This window comes from Pteronotus mesoamericanus, unplaced genomic scaffold, assembly GCF_021234165.1.
Source record: "Pteronotus mesoamericanus isolate MK-2021 breed Mesoamerican mustached bat unplaced genomic scaffold, CSHL_Meso_final contig_181, whole genome shotgun sequence".
NCBI lineage: Eukaryota > Metazoa > Chordata > Mammalia > Chiroptera > Mormoopidae > Pteronotus > Pteronotus mesoamericanus.
The window spans coordinates 4048146-4066110 of record NW_026555077.1 but is presented as its reverse complement, the minus strand read 5'-3'; the positions used below and the strand labels follow the sequence as shown (position 1 = coordinate 4066110).

At 36.8% G+C, this 17965-nt stretch overlaps 1 protein-coding gene across 1 annotated transcript in view; it reads right to left on the bottom strand.

The window, feature by feature from the left end:
• The window catches only part of ST6GALNAC3 (ST6 N-acetylgalactosaminide alpha-2,6-sialyltransferase 3), a 280035-nt gene that overhangs the window by 11213 nt on the left and 250857 nt on the right, over nucleotides 1-17965 (bottom strand). The gene's annotated exons all lie outside the window — the stretch shown is intronic.

Below are 17965 nucleotides of genomic sequence, written 5' to 3'. Positions count from 1 at the left end.
TTCTTCTTTAAAAAAATTTATTGGGGTGACATTGATTAATAAAATTATATAGGTTTCAGGTGTACAATTCTATAATACATCATCTGTACATTGTATTGTGTGTTCACCACCTCAAGTCAAGTCTCCTTCCATCACCATTTATTTCTCCTTTATCAATGGCCATAGATTTTCTTTCAACTTTTTTGTGCTAGATTGAATTGTTCATTCCCTCCCTGGATATGGTTTGCTCATGGGTGCAGTAACTTTCCTGCTTCATTGACTCTGGGGTTGGCCAAATGCCTTGCTTTGACTGATGGAGCATTAAGTAGAAGTGAACATTTTGACAGGTCCCAATAGAAATATTAAGAAACATCGCAGGGTTCCCATTTCTTATACTTCTTTCCTCCATCATGGGAACAACACATCCCAGGTAGAGGGTATTCCTTCAGCCTGGGTCCTAAGATGAGGAAAGCCATAGAGCATATGAGTCCAAAAGTGGGGCCAAGTTCAGCTAAGCCTAGTACAACTACTGCTGATCACAGACCTGTGAGTAGGAAATAGTGGTCTTATAAGCCATCGAGTTTCAGGATTATTTATTATGGAGCAAAAAGTTGACTAAATAAACTTTTTGGTTAATAGCAATGATTACTGTTATGCATGGAATATTTACATGAATGCGACATTGTGCCAAGAGGTCATCTCATTTAATCCTCACAACAACCCTACCCTATAGGAAGTATTAATATCTCCATTATACAAGTGAAGGTTGCTCAGGGACAGTTTGACACCAGAGAACTCAGGTTCGTAACTGAGTTCTTTCTTGGCCATCATCACTCTCAGTATTGTCTGAGGCACCACATGTCTGATAGAGCAGCCATCAAAGGACTTCAATTTTTCTTCTGGTTCTACTGTTAACCGTCTAGGAAATCTTATTTTGGGCCACATTATTTTTTATGGCAGGATAAGAGGATTGATCTAGGTAGGCTTAGGATCTTTTATCACTAATGTTCTGCAATCCCCATTATAAGTAACAATCTATATTAGAGAGATTATAAATGTACAGATGTATTTTTAGAACACACTGACTAGTGCTACTTTATAGATCTTATGTTTATAACTTCAGGATTCAAAACACTTTTTAGAATTTCAGCCACAATCCTGTTAAAATAACAGCTTTACACTACTGATACAGATACATGCATTGACTTTAAGAGAAAAATAAGGGGTAAGTTCTGAAATAAAGATCAAACTTCTGGGTCCACTTCATTCCCTAGGCATGGCTTCCTTTCAGTCCTTAGGTTCTATGACCTTTTACTAAATTCTCCTCGCCGCTTGTGTCAGCTGAAGGAAGCGCCTGTTCCTTGCAACCAAAGACTTGAAGTCAGATTGGCTGACCTCTAAAATTCTTTCCAACACAATAAGTCTATTAAATACTCTAGGTTAGACTTTGCTTCTAACTAATCTTTAACTCTTGTTAACAATCACTATTTGATCTGATCCTAGTTTTATACTTAGGCTTAAAAAGTTGCTTCGTTCTAACTTACCCTTCAACTTATCTTGAAATCATGCCCTTCCTAAATTGATGTGGGCTTCAGTATTCTGAATGCTAATCACCTTTCTCTACCTAAGGCGCAGGTGCTTGTTCCCCTGCTAACCTGATAAAGGTAATTAATGGGAAGTTTTGGCTTCTCTTCCAGTTCTTTTATCAGCCATTCCCTGTGCATATACTTGCTTTGAGACTGAAGAAAAGCAAAAAAGAAAGAAAGATTTTAATCAGGCAGGAGTATATCTAAGTAGATAAATGACTTTTTCCTGCCACTTTACCTTTGCAGAAGAGAAATGAAATGACTCACTTTTCCATAACTTTGTGATTTAACTGGAACTTGAGCTAAGCCAAGCTCTTTTCCTTTAGAAATAGTTCTAGCACAGAAACAGACTCAAAGTTGCTTCTGACAAATAATGCCTTCTGAGTCCCTGCTATATCTTTCAAAATAAAACTTACATTTAAACAACTAAGATGTAACAAGGTTTTAAGACAGATTCAAGGTGGCCTCACCCCGCTGAAGGAGATGGGGTGTCCAGGCTTGTTGCTAAGGATTCCAGTACCACTGAGAACATCATTAAACCAGCCTCAGCCAGATCCTGAGCAATCAACTACACAGAAAGAGAAAACTTTAAAAACACAAAGCAGCTCAGACCTTCTTCTGGTTAAGAAAGACTAATTTTGCTGCCACTTCCTGCCTCTCTGAATCTATTATCGCTTTTCTGACTGAGTTACATGGCTCAGTAAGTCCTGAAATAAATTATTTCGAGGGGAATATTTATTTTTAATAGCACAAGCAAAGCTGTACTCCCATTTCCCACATCTATTAAAATTGTTTGTATCTGGCTCACTAACGAAGGATAATTCAATTAGAAAAGATCAACAGCAAAACTGACATACAGGTCTTCAGGCACTGAGAATTTTAGTCTCTAAGTTAGAAAAGAAGGCTTTATTTGTCACTTCTTCCAATAGGCTGACATTCATGGACTACCTTATGCACACTACCTTTGCCAAACAATAGGCTATCATCTCTATATCAAAGCAGGGGCTGATCTAAACCTGCTCTGGCACAAGCAAATTCCTGAAAGAGGAGTCTGTCTGCTCCGAAGGACATCTGAAGTCAAATGACCTTGAAACAGTCATAGGTAATGGAGTCTCATCTATTAAATGAGCTGTATACATCCACTAAGGTAGAATGTTATTTGCTTTGGCCCAGGAGTTTCAGTCCCAAAAACTCCATTTTTTTTTCTCTGTTCTTGAGATAGCATGGGGTTTGAGAAAAGAAAATTCTTCCTTTGCGATCTATCCAGAGTGTCCAAATGAGTTAGATTCCTTGTTTAGTGGAGTGAAGAATTTCTCTCATGGAGGTGGAGTGTTTTCCATAGTGTTGCTACACCGCTCAGCTGGAAATCTATGTGGAAAAGACCTGCGTGTTTGCTGTTTACAGCAAGTCTGTACCTAAGAAGGAGTCCTTCTATGCACACCATCCTCACACCAGAACCTATTCAATACCAGAACCTCCAAATACTTGAAGAACCAGAACATCTCCTCTTTTTTTTTCACAATGAAGAAAAAAAAAACATAGAAATACCCAAAAATGTAAAGAAGAGAGATTAACTCCAGCACTTAGGACCCTCTCTCTGATCAAAGAGGAAGTAATGGCAGTAAGTTCCTTCTTCCAACCAGAAGAGATAACTTTTTTCTTTTCTGATGCTCAAAAAATTCTTTATTTGCTTAATGTCAAATGTTGTTTACTGATTGTCATCCTCAAATCAAACAGCAGCAAATCAAAAGCACAGACCCTTCCAAATTACCCAGCAGTCCCCAGACCCCCACCTTTCCCTCTTTTGTCTGCCCCCTGGCACCTTGCTATATCATAGAGGACTCTGTCCAGGACAAGTGTATGAAGATGCCCTCAGCGGCCTTGAAGGCAGATGGTGAGGGAGCCTTGGCCAAGGATGATTTAAGTTTTGCACCTGCTGCAGAAGAGACAGCTTTCAGCTGTCCCAAGAATTCCTCAAGCCCAGTAATTCCGTTGACCCATAGTAGCCAAAATGCCATAAAGAGGGAACCAGAATGCAGAGCTAAGGCAATACATAGTAGAAAATGCCAAGAAAAAATACAGAGTAGAATGTAGACAATGTCTTTTATTGGAGCTCACCTGATTGAAACGTGAGAATGTTATTAATCTGCACAGATTTTCTTCCTACACTGCAACAATCACGGAATGTCCGATCTCCACAATGAGCTATAAAAATGAGGACACTGGAAAATAAGAACATCCTCCACCTAGCATATTTGCTTCCACCAGTTGATAGTAGCACTTTATGTCCATGCTTCTGACTAAAGGGGCTACAAAAAGAAATGAGAAGAGCTACTGACCTCTGAAAGCTGTTGCATAGCACAGTAAATAAACAAAATTGTTCTTATGTTTGGAGCTCACTTATTGGGTTCCCTATGTTTGTTCCTCTTCCCTTCCTTACGTCTGTTAGTCTTAAAGGTCCATCATCATGCCAAGAGGATTACAGATTTGCTTTTTGTAGAGGCATAAAATTTTGTGAAAGTCTCAACCCGAAACAAGTTAGGTTGACGGTAGCTGCCTTCCTTTCTGATAAATTGGACTAAAGAAAGTGGTGAGCGATGTTGACCTTCTGGGTTCTTACCAGCTCCGTCCCCATTACTACAGCACCGCTTCTTGTGCTCATAGACCTGAATGTTCCAGACCCCTCCACTGTTTCCCCACTTCAGAATGCTTTGCTGTCAACACAGACCAAATCTCTTAATCCAATCCCACAAATCCAATTATGAGTCTGAAATCCAATCCCTTCTCCCAGGGGCATTCTTTTTCGTCTTTTAGTTCCCAGTGCCACATTACCCTGGCCCAACCCCTACACCCTGGCCCCTGCTTCACAGTTATAGCTCTGATCCCACTCTCCCTTGAGGCATTGTTTCCTGTCCCCTCTACCCACTCCCACCACTGCTGCTGATAATGCATTCCAACTCTATTGTCCTCGGGATATAGTTTGGATATCCATACTTATTTTTTAAATATTTCCTTGGTTATTACAGTGTGGTTTGTGCAGCCAGGTTGGAAAATCATTGGAACATGGTAGTTAGGAGAGAGGATTCTATCAGAAGCTGAGTTCCACTTTATCATGAATTAAAATAGCTTTTGACGATTGGCTTGAGAACATACCACTATTTTAAAATTTGTTTCTTTAGGAAAATCTGTCCCAATTTATAGAGAGCTGACTTGCAAACTGACTAGAAACTTGCCAGTAGAGACACTGGTTGGCAAAGAGGTATCATCTTTGGTAACTCTGTCTGGCACATAGTATAGGCACTCCATTTGCCTAACTTAGTTGCATAATTTTTGGAATGTAGGCTGCTGCTAGGTAAAAAAATGCAAATATTTTCCCCCAAGGAATTTTAAACAGTTTGCCAATATTATCTCATTGATGCTGCAACAGAGAGACTGATATGTCTAGGGGTATATTATATGTCAGGATAAAACCCAAATTGCCACTTAAAATTTGGTAAACCTCATGTGTACCCACTGTAACCATTTACCTCCAGAATCAGTTTTTAACCCCAGCTTTATTAAGATATGAATAACATATAAGTTTAAGGTGTACAATGTGATGATTAGATAAATGTAGATGTTGGCAAAATGATTACCACAATAAGAATTGTTAACATCTCCATCCCTTCACATTTTTAATTTGTGGGATGTGTGTGTGTGTGTGTGTGTGTTGGTAACATTTAACTTCTACTCTCTTAGAAGTTTACATAATACAGTATTGTTAATCATAGTCATCATGCTGTCTTTCAGATCCCCAGCTCTTATTTTCTTATTTATCTTACATCTGGGACAGAATCAGGTTTTAAACACACTCTCTCTCTTTTTTTTTTAGTTAGTTGACCCACAGCTCAGCCAAATTCCAATTTCATCACTCAGAATTGAAATGTTCTCTGTACTTTTTATAAATAATAAATCATAGCAAAGGGCTGGCTATATACAGTGTGCCAAAGAAATAATAAATGAAAATGGGGCTCCAAAAAATTGGGAAGGTGTGATTTTGTAATTTATTGAACCCACAGTAGATATCAAGAGACATAGGCGCACTCGCTGTTCAATCTCTGAAATCATGAGGTAAAATAACAACTTAACAAAATTAATTTTAGTCTTTTGAATTTTCACTGCAAAGCAAACTCTCAGAAGATTGAGAGTCACTTTCCTGAAGTTGTAGAGCACATACTTAATTGGATCTCGTGGCAATTAATGTCTTAGGTCATTCTACAGACACAGGCAAGACTTTTTCCTCCCTGCTTTTGGCTGCCTCCTGCAAGGCTCTTACTGCTGTGTCCTCCAGTTTCACAATCAACAAAGTCCAGAAAGTGCTATTTACATACTAGCCTTTTGTCAAAACGTTTCCTTAGTCTTTATGACAGCACAAAGCTCTTTGAATTATGTTCAGCCTCAAAAGTGTCATTTTATTTATCAGAAGGCCACTGCCCAGTTTTTAAATGGCTTTGTACCTTTTTCACTTTGAGCAACGCTAATTATAAGAGCATTTGCCATTCACCTTGGGCTGGGCCTGGAGCAATCCTCCATGACTAGCGCGCTGTCAATAGGACGACTGTGTGTATTCAGGACGGCGCCTGTGCCATGACTTATTGAGAAGGCTTTTTAAAACCCAAGCTGCTGATTTGCACATCATAGGAGAATAAAAACAAAGTGCTCACAGCTGTGGGGCTGTGAATACTGTTTTCTTCCAAACATCGTTTAGGAATTGTGATATTAATGCAGGTACGGGGTAGGGCAGAGAGTAGGCGGCACCGGCTCCTGCACTAATTTATTTCATTAACTTTTTTGGATGGTAGCACTGTCCTTCTCCAGGGTATGCGCGCCACCCTTGGCTTTGCTCTTATCCTCATCCTTCATGGCCCATTACTGAGTGGTGTTATTTCTTTCTTCACATTGTCTCTCCCTTCTGTTTCTTTCTTTATATCCCACTACAACTTTAAGATCCTGGGAAACAAGGTGGTTTTAGTGTTGGCCTCAGATGAGCACATCCAGTCACTGTGGTCCGTCTATGGTCTATGTTCACTTTTAACAACAGGGAATGAATGAGGTGGCTGAGCTGGTAGCAACAATGACAGGACCCCTGTCCCAGGGAACCATCATCAACACCCAAGAAGTACAATCTTGGCATTTTCTTTAAAATCACAAAAACAGGAAGCAGGGAAGGTGATGATATTTTTAAAAAAGATTTTATTTGTTTATCTTTAGAGAAAGGAAAAGTGGGAGAGAGGGAGAGAAACATCCACATGAGAAAGAAAGATTGTTACCTCTCATTCATTCCCTGATCAGGGACCAAACCTGCAACCCAGAAATGTGCCCTGACTAGGAATCAAACCCGCAACATTTTGCTTTGTGGCATGATGCCCAACCAACTGAGCCACATTGGTCAAGGCAGATAATTATTTTTTTTAAAGGAAAACACTCAACCATTGCTAAGGAGAAAGATATGTTTTCCTATCTTTCTGCCCAATATTTTTTTTTCTAGTCACAGATGACTTTATTGTGGAAACATCCTCTGTGTATTTGCCGGTGAGGTGTTGGAACTGAAAAAGCACAAACTGGGTTAGGCACAAAATCGATATTCTTTGATTCAGTCTCAGCTCTTCACCGTGGCACTTTCCTCCATCATCTCTTTCAAGAAGCCTTTGCAACAGAAAAATCAAATTTTTTCTCTAATCAAGGGTAAAGAATGATTTTTAGCTTTGTGATAAAGAGCTTCAAAGAACTCAGTGTTGGTTAAAATATTATAGCCATTTAAATCCTGACTTCATATTCTAACATACCATCAAAATCTTTTGACGATCTTTTTTTCTTTTGATATACCCCTACAGATGCAGGAGTATTTAATAAGAATGTAAACACAGGCCTGGCATTGTGAAGTGAAAGGACCTTTGGATGCAGGGAAGGATGAATTGTTTCCTCCCAGCAGCGCACCTAGACAGATGTGCCTCCGTGGAGAGGGGTGGGACCAGGAAGGGAGGGAACCATTTTTCCATGGATAGCTGTTATTTTCCTTTAACATACATGTTTCTTTTTTGGCATTCATCATGTTACAGAGAATAACCAAGGAATTTATAATCTTAGCAGTTTCTTTTTGTCTTTAAAGAAATATATGAGGATATGTTTAAAGAATAGTATCATATGCAATTTGTATTTCAGACAAAGGTAAAATTATTTTTATTTTGAATGCTACCTAGCATGTGAAGATACAACTAGAAAAAAATGGTAACTTATTAGCATATTTAGAAAAATATTTTAAATATTAAGTTCCCTTTAATATGTCAAAATACCTGAGATCTTTTTTACACCTTGAGAGAATATTGGGATAAAGGAAGATGAAATTTAAGTTTCAATGCTAAGAAATACACCAACTAAGCAGTTATTATATATTTTATATTATACATTTAAAAATCTGGAAAGAGGATTTATTTCTTGCAATTTAATTTATGCCCCATGTTCTAGGAGCACATCGATTGCATAAAAATGCAAGAAGACATGTATACATTTATTTAACAAACACCAGGCACAGCAAGGTGTCTGCTATGAACCTGACCATGCACAGCTAAAAGATTTTTCTATTTAATGTTGAGTAATCCCTGTATTAGAAAAGAAAACATGTAAACATCTTTGTGTGTTTTTATGCCCAAGCCTTTAGCAGATATGTGCAGTATTGTGTGCATACCAATATGGCAGCTCTCTGAATAAAGAACTTTGCGACTTGGGGAAGAATTGATTTCAAAAGTGGCTTTAACATTCCATTTCTCCCCTTACACACTGTGAGTGTCCAATCTCATCCCAACACTGCTTCAAAGAAAGTGTTTTAAAAATAGGATCAATACTCCTGATCCCTCTTCTTGGGATTCTAGCCCCCACCTTTCACCTGGCTCTGCTGCCTCCCTCTCTCCAGGCCTTCTTCTCTTCACCCCATTTTGTTCCCAGCATCGGGGTCAACATGCTCACGGTGAAGTTTGATTCTCCGGTCTGGGCTTCTATCATTCCCTGCTCCCCTGACCTGACTTTGATGCTCCCCTGTTCTGTGGTGCACTGGAGTGACAAGAGCAACGAGTTATTGCTTCTAAGCAGAGTAGGCTGTCTGAACCGCTAACCTTCTGGAGCAAAGAGCAATCATGTTTACTCACAGTGAAGGAACATGGAGACACTTGAAGCCTCATCAGTAAAGAAAACAGAGTGAACCGGAGATTCAACTACGAGCTCACTGACAACCAGTGAGTGCTGTGTTTGGGTTCATATCTCTTTTGGCTGTTTAATAGAAACTATTTCAAGTTAAGAAAATAAAATCCTATGATAATTCCCATGCTGCATAGATTGTTTCAGAGCCCAGAAAAATATGAAACATTTCCCAAGTTCATATTACCAATTCAGCATTACACTGATACAGAAACTCAAGAAAAAGCCAAAAGGGGGTAGAGACGAAAAAATGACAGAATAATCCCATTGATAATTACAGACTCAAACACCCTCAGTTAAAACCCAGCCAATCAATCTTAGCACTAAATCAAACACCCATACCCTATGGCCAAGCAGGTTTTTTCCCAGAGTGCAAGGATGATTTAATATTAAAAAAGCGATTAATATCACAGTTTTCAAGTGTGTTAGACTGAACTCTAAGTCAGTGGGATGCTAATAGGTATTATATGAGGGAAGAGTACAGGTGATGTTTGGAAATGGTAGGTTTAACAAAGTTAACTGCATTTCTTTTTTTTTTCTTTTCACGTTTATTGAGCTATATAATTGACAAACAACGCTCTATATGTCTAAGGTGTATAGAATGATGACTTGACTTACATATACTATAAAATGATTACCACAATAAGTTAACATCCATCATCTTATATAGATACAAAAATACTTTTTTCTTTCTATTTTATTTTATATTGGTTTTAGGTATACAGCTTCGTGATTAGACAATCATATACTTTATCCAGTGTTCCCCCCTCAATGTTTCTGGTACCTGACCTGGAATCATACATATTTATTGCAATATTATTGCCTACATTCCCTATGCTTTACTTACATCCCCATGATGCTTTTGTAACTACCAACCTGTGCTTCTTAATCTGTTCACCCCTTTCACTCAGTCCTCCAACTCCCCTCTGGCAACCACAAGTTTGCTCCCTGTGTCTTTGAGTCTGTTTCAATTTTGTTTGCTTGTTTATTTTGTTTTTCAGATCCCACTTATAAGTGAAATCATACGTTACATGTCTTTCTCTGACTGACTTATTTTACTTAGCATAATTCTCTCTAGGACCATCCATGCTGAGGCTAATGGTAAGATTTCATTCTTTTTTATGGCTGAGTAATATTCCATTGTCTATATGTATATGGCACCACTTTTTTATCCACTTATCTATTGGTGGGCACTTGGGTTGTTTCCATACCTTGGCTGCATGAAATGAACAGAGGCGTGCTTATACTCTTTCAAATTAGTGTTTTGAGTTTCTTCAGATAAACCACTAGAAGTGGAATTGCTGAATCATAAGGCAAATCCTTTCAATTTTTTGAGAAAACTCTATACTATTTTCCATAGTGACAGTACCAATCTGCATTTCCATCAATAGTGCACAAGGGTTTTCTTTTATCTACATCCTCACCAACACTTGTCAATTGTTGATTTATTGATAATAACCATTCTGAGAAGTGTAAGATGATGTCTTACTGTGGTTTTTGCATTTCTCTGATAATTAGTGATGTTGGAAATCTTTTCATATGTCTATTGACCTTCTGCATGTCCTCTTTGGAGAAGTGTCTAATCAAGTCCTTTGCCCCCCAAAATGTTTTTTTCCTTGTGACTACAACTTTAAAAACTAATACACACATATTTTAAAATTTTAACTGATTTTTTTGACTCCCTGACTTCTCATCTTTCATATGATAATGAGCCAATGAATCTCCAACAGGAGAATATACTATGCAAAATTCCTCTAAGTTATTTGACGAGAGGATAATTTCTTCTTGTAGCTCTTTTTTTTTCATGCACCAACCTGTAGGAAAAGTGTTCTCTGGAAACATTTTTTTGTAAATCTTATATTAATTTCATTCATTGTATCAGTTATTCAAAGGAGAAACATAATTTCATTTTTTTAACAGATGCTATAAAGAATTTGATAAAATTCAACATTCAACCCATATAAAATTGTTTTAATCTATGACTAAAGGGATATCTCCTTAACATAATAAACAACACCATTCTTAAACTAAGGGCTGGAATCATAAACAATGGCAAAATGCTGGACGGCTTCTGTCATTAAAATCAGTAACAAAAAAAATGCGTACACTGTTCTCTTTTTCCTTTAACATTGTTCTGGAAATTTTTATGAATGGAATAGACATGAAATGTTAACAGTGAGAATAAATAGAGATTTTATATCAACATGAAATAATTGTTTAAAAATTGTAGAATGAAACACAAAACTATAAGAATAAGAGAGTTTAACAAAATGGTTGATTATAAAAAAAGATATATTTTTAAAATAGTAATTTTCTCTTACAACCATAACCAATAGTTAGAAAATATAATGTACCAAAATAATCCTAAAATTCATAATAATAGCAAAGCAATAATATATACTAAAGAAAAATGTTAATGAAACTTAGTAGAACTTTCAGGACTGGGCGACCAATTTTACTGACTGAGAAGACCAAAGGCTGCAAATATGTTCATTCTCCCCAAATAAGTAAATTCAAATGCAGTTCTGATCAAAATTTCATTGGTACAAAAATAATCACAGAGGTAAAATACATTGACAAAGTAGGGTAAAAACACTGGTGCCACCTATGGAATTCAAAGGGTTAATGTTTTAGTATAAAAGTTGCTCTTTAAAAATGACTGGAAAAAAGGCAGACACCGAAGAGAGTGGGCAGCGGTGCACACGCACACATTTCCAGCGCAGGGACTTCGGCCTTCTCTCTTACACACGTTCCTTCTTACTTCCACTCCGACCACCTGCACCAATATTAGATGACCCAACTCGTCACTGCCAGTCCTCTCACCCAGCTTCATTTTTCCACGCAGCATTTATCGCCATCTGACATAGTAGAGGTTTGTTTATTTATTGTCTTTTTCCTCCCACGTATTCCTGTAAATTTGACGAGTGTCATTTGTGTGGTTAAACTGTTTTCCCAGGATCAAGGGAAATACTCATTTTTTAGTAGGGGCTCAATAAATATTTATTGACTGAGTGAATAAATACCATTTAGTCTCCTCTATTTATTCTAAGGATATTCTAAATTCATTGAACATTTTGACTTATTTATTTGATGAGTGACTGTCTTTTTTGTTCACATCAGTACTTCTATGCTCTAGGTTCAGGTACCTAGGGTTAGCTCATTGGCTTAAGATGGACTTACTATTTTGTAATGAAATTGTAATTCATATAAAAAAGGACACTAAAGCTTTAGACAAAACCGTATTTTAATTGGAATCCATCATAGGCCTATGATAATTCCCATTTGTGTTGACTGATTGGCTCATATCAGTGCATTAGAGGATTTTTATAAAGGCAGTATTATAGTTACAGAGGAATTGCCACCTAGCCACAAGGCTGGCTGCCAAGAATAATTAGGCAAATACTATGCGTGGTTGGGGCAGTCATGGGACCATATAAGGTATAGCACTGCTGAGTTGGACTCAGGGACTTCGGCCTTCTCCCTTACACATGTTCCTTGGCTGTGCGGCTTGTCCCCTACACAAGGGCACAAGGCCAGGAGGGAGGCTGGAGACACATGGGACCTGATATCAGCCTTTATTCTGCTTGCCAAGACTTATTCCTTGGTTCTGGCTACATCAACCCAGAAAAAGGGATGCATTTTAGTAATTCCTTACCTATGGGGGGAATCTTCTTTTATTATGACAAAGGCTAGGAATATGACAGTATTGAGCCTGATCATAATGGAGACTTCCTTATCAAAAAAGATTCCACAGCTAGAGCATTTGTCAGTGAAGGAAAAAAGAATGGTCCTGGATTCCACTTCTGGGAATTTATTTGAAGAAAGCCAAAATACTAATTCAAAAGAATATACTCACACCTATGTTCATTGCAGCATTATTTACAACAGCCAAGATTTAGAAAGCAGCCCAAATATCCATCAGCAGATGAGTGGATAACACAACTATGGGACATTTACACAATGGAATACTAGTGGGCTGTAAAAAATAAGAACGTTTTACCCTTTGTGACAGTATGGATGGACCTGCAAAACATTATGCTAAGTGAAATAAGCCAGTAGGAGACAGACAAATACTACATGATTTCATTCATACATGGAATCTAATGGACAAACTGAACTAACAAGCAAAACGGAGACAGACTTATTCATCGAGAGCTGACAAACAGCTCGAGGTGAGGATAGCAGAGGGGTGAAGGGATCAAGAAAAAAGAAAAAGAACTCACCGACATGCACAGCAGTGTGGTGATTGTGTTGCAGGGGTAGTTGGCGGAAGTCGGAGAGGGTATGGGGGGATAAATGGTAATGGGAAAAAAATAAAATAAAAAAGATGAACAACAACAACAAAAAAGAATGGTCCTGAAGAGAGCCACTGCTCATTAAAGGTAGGAGAGCAAAATGTCTCACTTTAATAAATCTCAGTAATATTGCTTTAAATAAATTTTTTAAACAAGGAGACCAAAGTGAGAACAGTGTTGAAAACATGACCTTAAAAAAGACTCTGAATAAGTTTACACCCTAAAGTAATCTCAGTAAGATTGATAATAAGAAATATTTAACTACAGAAGTATCTTCTAGCTTTCTGTTCATGAATTCATTAGTGAAATTCTCCCAAGTACCATCTGGTTATGAAAAATACAAGCAGGGCAGAGTGCAGATGAGGATACAGTATAATATGTTGGGTGCCAGAGTGGAGGTCCAAGCAAATCTTTTGTATTTTGAAAAAGAAATTAATCGTCTTTTATTGGGAATGTTGAAAAAGGTGTTCTATAGGAAGTGGTATTTCTGAGTATTAAAGCATGAATAGGAGTTGGCATGTTGGATGAAGAAGAACAGAGCATTCCTAACAGAGTGATCGGCATATAATAAAAGAGAAGTAACAAGGAGTTAAATGTCACCACAACATAAAATATATATTATGGAGTGGCAGAAAAACAGAGGCAGATTTTGAAGTGCTAGAATGTAAAAGAGCCTTTTTTTTCCTTCTAAGTTTGTGGTTGGATTGTATATTTTAAGCTATGGTGAGCTAGCAGATACTTGTTAGGAAATAGCATGATCCGATTTTATGATAATAAGTCTATGTGGATTACGAAGTTTGGGAGATATTGGTGAGAGAATGGCAAGATAAACCTAGTTAAGACATAATGAAGATGAAGGCTAAGATGTGACAAAGGATTATTAAGAAAGGCCAGAACTGAGGAATAGTCCTGAAAAATAGCAAAATGGATGAAGAAGATTCAGCAAAGAGTCAAATTGAAGTTATTTCTAACTTGAAAACTTGGTGGGATGATGACACTGTACTGGAAATGGAGAATCCAGGTGCCAAGTGATTTTAGGGTATCAGATAACAGTCTTAAATTTGAGATGCCTCTGAGACCTTAGCTTGGGATGTTCCAAGATGAATTTAGAATATGAGTTTGGACAAGTCAGATATGAATAGAGAGATCTTAAAACAATCAGATCATCAATTGTAGGGGAGCAATAGACATCAAGAAAAAAGGAGGAAGAAGAATGGGTGTCTAAGGATCTCCAACATTTGATGTGTTGCATTAGGGCAAGGGTCAAAGAAAGAGATGGAGAAGACACTGTGAGAGATGTTATGTGATGCGTGATTCTTTTAGAACTTGCTAGAGATTACGTTTATATTCTTTCTCCTCTCATAGAGAATACCTAAATTATGCATACTGTTCTCTTCATTAATTTTTCAGTAGAAAAAGAAACTAATCTAACAGCCAGATTAGGTGCTCACCTATGAATTTCTAAGAGTGGTATAGTATCCAGCATTTCCTGAACACATCTGATTACAGAACCTTTAATATCTGACATTTTATATAACATGTTCTAAAAAATATTACACTGCATACATTTTGTAAACTTGTGCTATGTACAGGAGTTAAACTGGCAGATTCATTGTAATAAAGTACTTGTTGCCTATTAAAAATGAAACACTGAATTGATCTGTTCTCATAATTCAAATATTCAACCAGTCTTTCAAAGAACTGTGACTTTGCAAGGCCCAGCCAATTCTTTACAAAGTTCAGAGTGAAAGTCACAAAGATTTATATATTTGAATGCAACATGCATGTTTATAGGCTGATACCAAGTTTTCTTCTATATGCTTGACTTTTCATTTCCCATTTAATTTTTGCCCAAATTTCATTCATTATAATTAAGAAATATTTCATGTATACAAAGAACTAGAGATAATGTTTTCATAGGTCCACAGAGTAATAACCTACCAAGCTTAAGAGCTAGAGCACAATCAAGTCAGATCCTTATGCTCCAATCCCCCTGTATCCCCAGCAGAAATAAACATTATTTTAGTTTTTGGATTTATTACTACATTTTTAGTATAATTTTACTATACATGTATATGTACACGAACAAGTTATTATTTGGTTTTGTGTGTTTTCACTATTATATATATTGCATCATTTTGTATGTATTCTGTGAGTTGCCTTTTTCATTCAATACTTTTGTTTGTGAGATTCATCTCTGTGAATGCTTGGCTGTAGTTCCTTTTTTTTTTTACTACCATAGTAAAATCCATTTATGAATACATAACAATTTACTTATGAATTCTTTTGTCAATGGATATTTGAAGTGTTTCCAGTTTTCTTTTTCCTCTTCCAAACATTACCACTGTGAACATTCACACACCTGTACTAGTGTTTCTCTAGAGAAGTATCTAGGAATAAAATTGTTAGGTAGAAAGGTAAGCAAATGTTCAACTACAAGATAATTCCAAATTGTTTTCTAAGGGCTGGGAACAATTTATATGCCTATCACTAGCATGTAGTAGCTTCTGCTGCTCTTTGTCCACAATATTATATATCTCAGATCTTAACATTTTTGCCAATCTGGTGGGTGTAAAATGGTATTTAACTTTGGTTTAAATTTGCATTGCCCTAATTAATAATGAGGGTGAGAATGTTCTCACATGTTCATCAGCTATTCATGTTTCTTTTTCTGTGAAATATCTGTTCAGGTTATTGCTTATTTTTTTTTCAATGGGTATTTGTCTTTTTCTTAATGACATTTTAGGAATGCTGTATGATACTCTCATCTGCACGTGTTACAAGTATCTACTCCCACTGTTAGCCTAACTCTTTAGTTTTTGTCTTTAAAACTTTTTAACTTAAAGTTAATTGAACTAATTGCATTTTAAAAAATAAAAACCAATACATTAATTTATTAATTAATAAAATTGATAAAAAGTAATCAAATTTAACAATCCTTTAGTTTGTGCTTTGGGATCTGTTTTTAAGGAATCCATCCTTATTTAATTTATCCACCTATTAAATTTGATAAATCCATCAAATTTAAGAAAGCACATTTTCTCTATTTGTCTTACAATGTAAAATCAAAAATCTATTTTATACTAACTTAGTATTATTATACTAACATACAAAATGGTTTAGGAGGCCTCAAGTGCACTTTTGTGCTTTGCCTCCTGCTATTCCCCTTCCTGGTCTCTCTCTCTACACACACACACACACACACACACACACACACACACACGCGCGCCTCCCTCTTCTCTCCCCACGTTCATCTCCAGTTCTGCTTCCCCACTGAACTGTTTTCACTTGTAAGTTTATTGCCATGTGCCTGCTAAATGCAATCATTAGCTTAGATGTCCGTACTTAAGGCTCTTATTTTGCTCCAAATCCCTTCTTCTCTTTTGTTCTTTCTTTCGGTGGCATTGATTTTATTCATTCATAAATCACCTAAAATTGTGTCTGTTGCACTTAAACACTCATTAATATAAGCGGCTGAACAAGTTTATTTCAATGAATATTCCATATCCCATATAATTAAGTCACTTCAACACAACCTATGACAACTGTATTTTATTTTATGAATTTTGACCCATTATTACTTCCATGCTTTGGATTTCTCAGCAGTTATTTGGGAAACTGGCTTTAAACAGTCTTCTCCCATTTGGCCGCTAGGTCATGGACTCCAGAGGGTTTTCCTTTAAGGACACCTGGGTTTGAATCCTGACTTGGCCACTGATTGGTACATTTGACTTCCTTTTCTCTTTCTATAAGCCCTCTTAACATCCTCCCTCTTGACATGACCTCACCTCTTACATCACAAAAACAATTAGAGAATATTTAAAAGTCTCCGAAATTTCTTCTTCACTGTCTTCTCTACATCCTCTGAACTTTTCTGTATTTATTCTCTGTTTTTGTTCACTTTGGCGGAAGACGGGTATGCCTACTGAAATCCAACGTTTGGAACTTGCACCCGCAATCTTCTAGTTGGACTTCCTCGTACTGCTTTGCATTCTCTTTGGTGCTTTCATCCTTTATTCTACTGGACTTTTCAGGACCACCCGTGCTAATCTCTATTCCCACTCCATTCCTTTCTTGTTCCACAGCGAACTGGCTTCTCCCATTCAGTCCCTAGGTCATGGATTTCAGAGGGTTTTTTAAAGACACTGGGGTTTGAATCTGACTTGGCCACTGACTGGTTGTTCCAAGCTTAGGAATAAAGACAAGGAGTCTCTCTCAGCCACGGTGTCTTTTCACATGGGAGTAACTATTCCTACTTCATTAGGTTGTTGTTAGGGTTAAAGAAGACATAGTGTTTGAAAAGGAGCTTCATGCTAGTACATGATAAGAGTTCTGTGTAAATTGTCTTTTTTACAGTTTTAATATAATTGCCTCTTTAATCTCTTGTTTCACCTGTGAATAAGTTACTATTCTTCTTGAACTAATGATTGAATTACTTTTACTTCATAATTTCTCTTTTAACCAGTATCCAATATTCTAATTCCTTTACTTATTGACAATAACTATATATTTTCCTCAAATTACCTTCCTCCTTTTATTTTATTCTTATTATTTGTCCAGTTACATTTTAGCAAATACTAGAAAATGAAAAGCAAAAATAACAGAAATTAGCGAACTGTTATTTTCCTGAAAAAGAAAACTTTTTAGGTGGCACTTTGGCCTTAATACATTTTGTCCATTTTGTAGATGACCATTTCCAGGAAGTTTTTCAGTGAAATAGGATTTGGAAAAATATATTAGATAAATGGCTCCTGAAATAGTATTGTAACCTAATTATTAAAGCCAACCTATATTCATAAATTGAAAGCTGGTAAAAAAAATGTTGCTTTGATGCATTTATTTTATAATAACCTTGACATGTTTTAAAATGTACCA